Source organism: Eriocheir sinensis, chromosome 2, assembly GCF_024679095.1.
Source record: "Eriocheir sinensis breed Jianghai 21 chromosome 2, ASM2467909v1, whole genome shotgun sequence".
Lineage (NCBI taxonomy): Eukaryota > Metazoa > Arthropoda > Malacostraca > Decapoda > Varunidae > Eriocheir > Eriocheir sinensis.
The window spans coordinates 15713835-15721334 of NC_066510.1; the positions used below are offsets into that span (position 1 = coordinate 15713835).

The 7500-nt window shown below is 41.5% G+C and overlaps 1 protein-coding gene across 2 annotated transcripts in view; it reads left to right on the plus strand.

The window, feature by feature from the left end:
* Nucleotides 1-7500, plus strand: part of LOC127000128 (cell adhesion molecule Dscam2-like) — a 162923-nt gene that overhangs the window by 55395 nt on the left and 100028 nt on the right. The window lies entirely within an intron of this gene.

Here is a 7500-nt window from a genome sequence, read left to right on the forward strand (position 1 = left end):
TCTCTCTCTCTCTCTCTCTCTCTCTCTCTCTCTCTCTCTCTCTCTCTCTCTCTCTCTCTCTCACAAGTCCCACATCATAAATTACTTTACAAATTAAAGCAAATAGGTATTGACGGTCAAGTAAACCAATGGATCGCGAATTGGTTGAGCAACAGACAACAAAGAGTAGTGACTGACGGATTTAACTCAGAGTGGGCGCTGGTCAATAGTGGCGTCCCTCAGGGCTCGGTTCTTGGCCCAATAATCGCATTAGTAAATTTGCAGACGACACAAAGATTGGTAACTCGGTTCTCACTGACGAAGACAGGCAAAGCCTCCAAGAGGATTCGCACAAAATTTCAGCTTGGTCGGATAGATAGGAGATGCCCTTTAACGTAGACAAGCGCCAGGTCCTTCAAGTTGGAACGAGGAATAAGAAGTTCGATTACGAAATGCGCGGCGTTAAACTCAAAAGCGTTCAATGCGTCAAGGACTTGAGGGTCAAAATCGCGTCAAATCTCAAATTCTCACAGCAATGCATCGATGCAGCAAATAAAGCGAACAGAATGTTGGGCTTCATTAAAAGAAACTTTTTATTCAAGAATAAAGATGTAATACTTCCGCTCTACGACAGTTTAGTCAGACCCCACTTGGAATATGCGGTACAGTTTTGGTCTCCCCACCATGCAAAGGACATTGCTAAATTAGGTGTTCAGCGTCGGGCAACGAAAATGATCCCTTCCTTGCGCAACAAATCCTACGAAGAAAGGCTTTCCACCCTTAACATGTTCTCTCTTGAGAAACGTCGCCTCCGAGGAAAACTGATCGAATGTTTTAAAATACTTAATGGTTTCACGAATGTAGACAGATCAACATTGTTTATGATCGATGACACTTTGCGCACGAGGAACAATGGCGTTAAACTTAGATGTAGACAAGTAAATTCAGACTGCACCAAATTTTTCTTCACTAACATTGTAGTGCGAGAATGGAATAAGCTCCCACCATCAGTGGTCCAGTGTAACACGATTGACTCCTTCAAAAAAAAGCTCGACCGTCACTTCCTTAAACTTAATATCAACTAGAGTAGAAATGCAACGTTTTGGAGTCTTCTGATTAATGTAAAATCACTTAGGTTTAAGGACAGACCACCTAATCTGGACCATGGGGTCTGTGTGGTCTGATTTTCTATGTAAATCTGTCTATGTAAATCTCTCTCTCTCTCTCTCTCTCTCTCTCTCTCTCTCTCTCTCTCTCTCTCTCTCTCTCTCTCTCTCTCTCTCTCTCTCTCTCTCTCTCTCCGTCCCTCGTCACCAACAAAACTCTCCTTACATATTTTTTCTTCATCTTTACAGCCTCTCCACTCTTCTCTCTTACCTCTCTCTCTCTCTCTCTCTCTCTCTCTCTCTCTCTCTCTCTCTCTCTCTCTATCTCTCTCTCTATCTATATCTCTCTCTCTCTCTCTCTCTCTCTCTCTCTCTCTCTCTCTCTCTCTCTCTCTCTCTCTCTCTCTCTCTCTCTCTCTCTCTCCATTTGTCCATCCTCCTCCTCCTCCTCCTCCTCGTCCTCCTCGTCCTCTTCCTCCTCTTCTTCCCGTCTCTATTTCTCTCCATCATGAACGAGGCATCTTGAGGGGCTTGAAGTAGGAGAAGGAGGAGGAGGAGGAGGAGGAGGAGGAAGAAGAGGAGGAGGAGGAGGAGAGCATCATCTGAGTTGTCCATAGCAGCTGCTTGTCAAGGAGTGTGTGTGTGTGTGTGTGTGTGTGTGCTCTTCTACCGCGGCGGCAAAGTCTGAGGGTTTTTAAAAATGGCGGAGTACTTAAATCCCTCCCCCACGAACGTCTTTTTTTTTTCCTTCTTTTCTTTGTGGCTGTTTCGCTTTCATTAATCTTTTATTTTCCTTCTTTCTTACGTTGTTGTTTTTTCTTTTCTCTTTTTTTTCTTTCTTCCTTCCTTCCGCAAACACTCTCATGATTCCTTAATGAACGCAGCAAAGGGAGGAAGAAAGAGAAGGAAAGAAAGAAGGAAAAGAAAAGACAGGAAAAATGAAACCGCGAAGAGGAAGAGACAAGAAAGAAAAATAAGATAGATAGATAGATAGATAGATAGATAGATAGATAATGAGAGAGAGAGAGAGAGAGAGGGGGCGAAGAAGGAGAAGGAGGAGGACGAGATGGAGGAAGAGGAAGAAAAAGAAAGAAAGAGAAAGAAACCGAAGAAAAAGAAAAGATTAAGAGAGAAAGAAGGAAAGAGGAGGAGGAAGGGGGAGGAAAAAAGCGTAACTCAGATTGCTTGGTCGAGGAGGAGGAAGAGGAGGAGGAGGAGGAGGAGGAGGAGGAGGAGGAAAGGACAAGAAAAGTAATGAATAAAAAGTCTGTGAGAGAGAGAGAGATGATGGAAGTTGTAGGAAAACCAATATCAAGTTTGAGAAGCAGGTAGAGTTCCCTCCATTTACCTCCTTCCTCCTCCTCCTCCTCCTCCTCCTCCTCGTCATATACTTCGAGTCCTCCCTTTTTTTTTTCGTTTTCTAATTCTTCTCTTCCTCCTCCTCCACATCCTGCTCCACTTCCTCCTCCTCCTCCTCCTCCTCGTCTCCTTTTCCATTTTCTCCTCCTAATCACTAATTCAATTATAATAATGATGAAAATAAAAATACTAATCTCTCTCTCTCTCTCTCTCTCTCTCTCTCTCTCTCTCTCTCTCTCTCTCTCTCTCTCTCTCTCTCTCTCTCTCTCGCTGGCTCGCTGGCTCGCTCGCTCGCTCCAAAACTTTAAATACCACTGAATTTTCTATCACGACTAGTTGGAGAGAGAGAGAGAGAGAGAGAGAGAGATCCCTTTCAGAAGATAATCTCGAACGTGAACCTTAATAGACAATCTCTTCTCTTCTCTCTCTCTTTCTCTCTTTCCCTCCTCCCCATCTCTCTCTCTCTCTCTCTTTCTCTCTCTCTCTCTCACAGACTCTTCAACAAAGATCGTGTTAACCGTAGAGGTCGTGATGTCGCCCTCTACGTCAAAAGCTATTTGCAAGCCACTGACAGAACACCAAGAGACAGTATCGGTGAAAATTTGTGCGTGCGAGTAAACATTGCAAAAATTAATCTAAATATATCTGTCACCTACAGGCCTCCGGGGCAATCACTCGAAGATGATGTTGAAATGTACAGCGTTTTAAGGCAGTCACTTAATAACAGCGACTCACTGATATTAGGAGACTTTAATCTCCCTCATATTGACTGGGCGACACTGTCGGGTACAGAAGGCGAGTCACATAAAATGATCGAATTTTTAGAAAAATTACCTAAGCCAAATGGTTACTGAACCAACTCGACAAAATAACATTCTAGACCTTGTTATAGAGATCCAAGATAACCTAGTCAATAATGTTACGGTAGGAGAACACCTCGGTTCCTGCGATCATAAATTAGTGCGCGTCGACATTAGAGCTCAAACAACAGTGACTGAAAATAAAGTAAAGGTGCCCAATTTCAAAAGAGCAAATTTCGTAGAAATCCGACAAAAAACTAACAGAAATACAACTATCAGATTATGGCAACGTAGAGGAAGCCTGGCTAAACTTCAAAAATCATTAACACACTCAGCAAAACACATTTGTCCCATTTTGCGAGAAGCGAAGTAACAGTAATAAAAGCCCACCTTGGTTTAATAGCGAAATTAAACATTCGTTTAAGGAGAGAATATTGTCTTACAGACTAAAGAAAGAGCAAAGCACGCCCGAAAACATTAGACTCTATCATAAAGTCAGGCGGCGAGTAAAAAAGATTAGTATGTCAGGCAAGGCGTAGATATGAAGAAAGCATTGCAGACAACTGTAAAAATAATCCGAAATCCTTCTTCATTTATATAAACGACAGGAAGGCAATCAGAAGTGGAATTGGACCTCTCACAAACAGTGACGGTGAACTAGTGACTGACAGCCAACACGTTGAGAACTTTTCCTCGGTGATTAACTAGCAGTCTTCCCACCAATACCACCAACACCAGCGACGACAACAGTACTACCGTAAATCTCGATCATGCATTGCCTAACTTTGTAATAACTACCGATGAAGTCCAAAAAGCTCTCCAATCCCTTAAAACAAATAAAAGTCACGGACCTGACAGTATATCCGATACTGCTTAAAGAAACAAAGAGCGAAATACTCTCCTTTCTCAACCGTTTTCAATATGTCCTTGCGACAAGGCATCGTCCCTTCTGATTGGAAAAGGCAAACGTAACGTCGATTTTTAAGAAAGGAGACAAAAAAATACCAGATAATTACAAGTCTAACTTCAGTTGTAGGTAAGCTACTCGAGAGCATAATTAGAGACAAAATTGTGAGTTACCTTGAAAGCCACTCATTAATTGGGGATTCACAACATGGCTTCCGTAACAAAAGATCCTGCCTATCAAACCTATTGACCTTTTATAACGACCTCTTCTCAGTTTATGACGTGACCAAATCACTTGACGTAGTCTGTCTTGATTTCCAGAAAGCGTTTGATAAAGTTCCACATCATAAATTACTTTATAAATTAAAGCAACTAGTTATTGACGGTCAAGTACACCATTGGATCGCGAATTGGTTGAGCAACAGCCAACAAAGAGTGGTGATCGACGGATTTAACTCAGAGTGGGCGCCTGTCACTAAAAGCGTCCCTCAGGGCTCGGTTCTTGGCCCAGTGCTCTTCATTATCTACATCAACGATGTGGATGTTGGAATCAATAATCTCATTAGTAAATTTGCAGACGACACAAAGATTAGTAACTCGGTTCTCACTGACGAAGACAGACAAAGCCTCCAAGAGGATTTGCATAAAATTTCAGCTCGTAGATGGGAGATGCCCTTTAATATAGGCAAGTGCCAGGTCCTTCAAGTTGGAACAAGATATAAGAAGTTCGATTACGAAATGCGCGGCTTCAAACTCAAAACGTTCGATGCGTCAAGGACCTGGGTGTCAAAATCGCGTCAAACCTCAAATTCCCACAGCAATACATCGCTGCAGCAAATAAAGCGAACAGAATAGCGGTTCTTAATCCTGGGGTCGTGACCCCCTGGGGGTCGTTTGGGGTTTCTCGAGGGGCCACGGAGGGTTACGAGAAAGTGATTTATTTCATGTTTTTGAGGTGGCCAGCTGTTAAAGACATCAACCACAACCAGGGCTAGATCCAAGAAGCGTTAGCGATCTCGTTAACCGAGATACCGATGTAAACATTCGTTAATGGCATCCAAGAAGCTAAACTATGACGTCACAGCGTGGTTAACTTAACGAGAGCCCCAGCTCCCTCGTAAACATAACGAAGTTCATCATAATAAACTTATTTATGATTTTTTAGCATTGGATATAGGTTTTAGAGTACACAGAGCAAATTGAATTATAAATGGATGATCTGTACACACTGCACACGACTAAAATATCAACACAAGCGCTGCCTCGCTGTTGCTTACCTCCACCCCGGCCCGTGCCCCGGCCCCCTCCCCGGTAAAGAGTGTCACTCACAAGAAAATCTGGCATCTCTAAGTACCATTGCCAGATAATCGTACTCAGAGCATCGTATTTACCTGTTTCTGACCCTTAACTATTGCCCAGAAGCACTAATAATCAATCATTATGACTATAACAATATATGAATCTAGTTATCGGGGCCCAGGAGAGAGTTTTTGTGCCGGAAATCGTCAACCATAAGAGGCTGAGGACGACTTGCTGCCAGCTATAGGCTGCTTCTTCTCCCGATATACCTCGTAGTCATGTTTTCCGATGATGACTGCCTCTCTCTACTCCACCTCCTCAACCATTGTCAGCGGCTCAGACTCACTGAACCTCGGCCGCCGCATTTTCCTCAGTGGTTGAGCCATTTTCTGGGTAAAAGTACTTTCCTGCCATGTGTAAGGTGAGGGTTATCGTACTCAGAGCATAATATTTACCGGTTTCTAACGCCTAAGTTGCCTAACTATTGCCAAGAAACATCAGGATCTAACTCTTTTAACTATAATTATAAAGGAGTTTCGTTATTGCAGCCCTGAAGACCGTTTTGGGGTAGGAAGTTGGAAATATAAGCGGCTGAGTACGACAATCTGACAACGTTGGCCGCTACAGCTGAGGAATGCAGCCGTATCATTGGCTGAATTTTTTTCAAAGACTTGCTGTGATTGGCTGTCGAGTCTGATGACATCATCGTGGCACTTACCCAATCAGTTGGCTTTCTGCAGTAGCGAGGCCCGAACGATATCGTTCAGTCTCCTCTTTGGATCTGAATTTACCGATGTCGTCCGGGCCAACGCTCGGTAATGATACCGATGTCGGTAACCAGCCTTCCCTTTGGATCCGGGCCCAGGCAGTCATTCAGTCACATTATAGCTAGTGTTGGGGGAGTGTGTGTGCTTCGCTCCTGCTCTGTGACTCCCAAGGCACTTCGCGTTCCAGTCTCACACACCGAGGGAACGAGTTAAGTGTTTCGAGAAATATTGGATGTTATTCGTATGGTGTAAGCTTTTCTGCATGTTATATCGTATATACAACTTCTGTGATAAATTGTAAGTGAAAAGAGCTTTAGCTGCTAATAAGACAATAAAGTAGTCAAGTGAAATACATTATAATTTTACTTTGAACACTTGCTTATAATTTTGCATTTAGTAAAACCAGGCTATTATTTTGCATTTAGGAATACTATTCTATTAACTTGTATTCATGAATACTGGGCTATTATTTTGCAGTTAGGAATAATCTGCTATTATTTTGCATTCATGAATACTAGGCTATTATTTTACATTTTGGGACATAAGGCTATTACTTTGCATTTAGGGATACTCTGCTATTATATTGCATTTAGAAATACTAAGCTATTATTTTTCATTTAGGAATACTAGGCTATTATTTTGCATTTGGGAAAACTAGGCTATTATTTTGCATATAAGAATACTAAGCTATTATTTTGCATTTCGGAAACTAGGCTATTATTTTGCATTTAGGAAAATAGGCTATTATTTTGTATATAGGAATACTAAGCATTTTTTTTTGCATTTAGGAATAATAAGCTATTATTTTGCATTTAAGAGAACTAGACTAATATTTTGTTATAACTTTTTTTTTCTTAAGAAAATTTAATATACCACGTGAACAATTTTATTTATCAATGATTCGTTTTTAATGGATACTGTGCTATATTGGCTATCATCTGGCCCAATTTATAAGTGTTTGTAAGTGGAAAAAACTTGATGGTCTGTACTGTTTTAGCATTTGTAGGAGATTTGTGGCATTTTTCAATAAATCAGGATCTTCATATAGTTTTGTTTTACGGTGACTTTTACCTTACCTTTACGCAAAGTTCACCATTACAAAAATTAATATAGGGGTCACGGTAATGCCCTGGAGAGTCTCAGGGAGTAAGACGATGAAAAAGGTTAAGAACCACTGGAATAGAATGTTGGGCTTCATTAAAAGAAACTTTTTATTAAAAAAATAAAGAAGTAATACTTCCGCTCTACAATAGTTTAGTCAGACCCCATTTGGAATACGCGGTA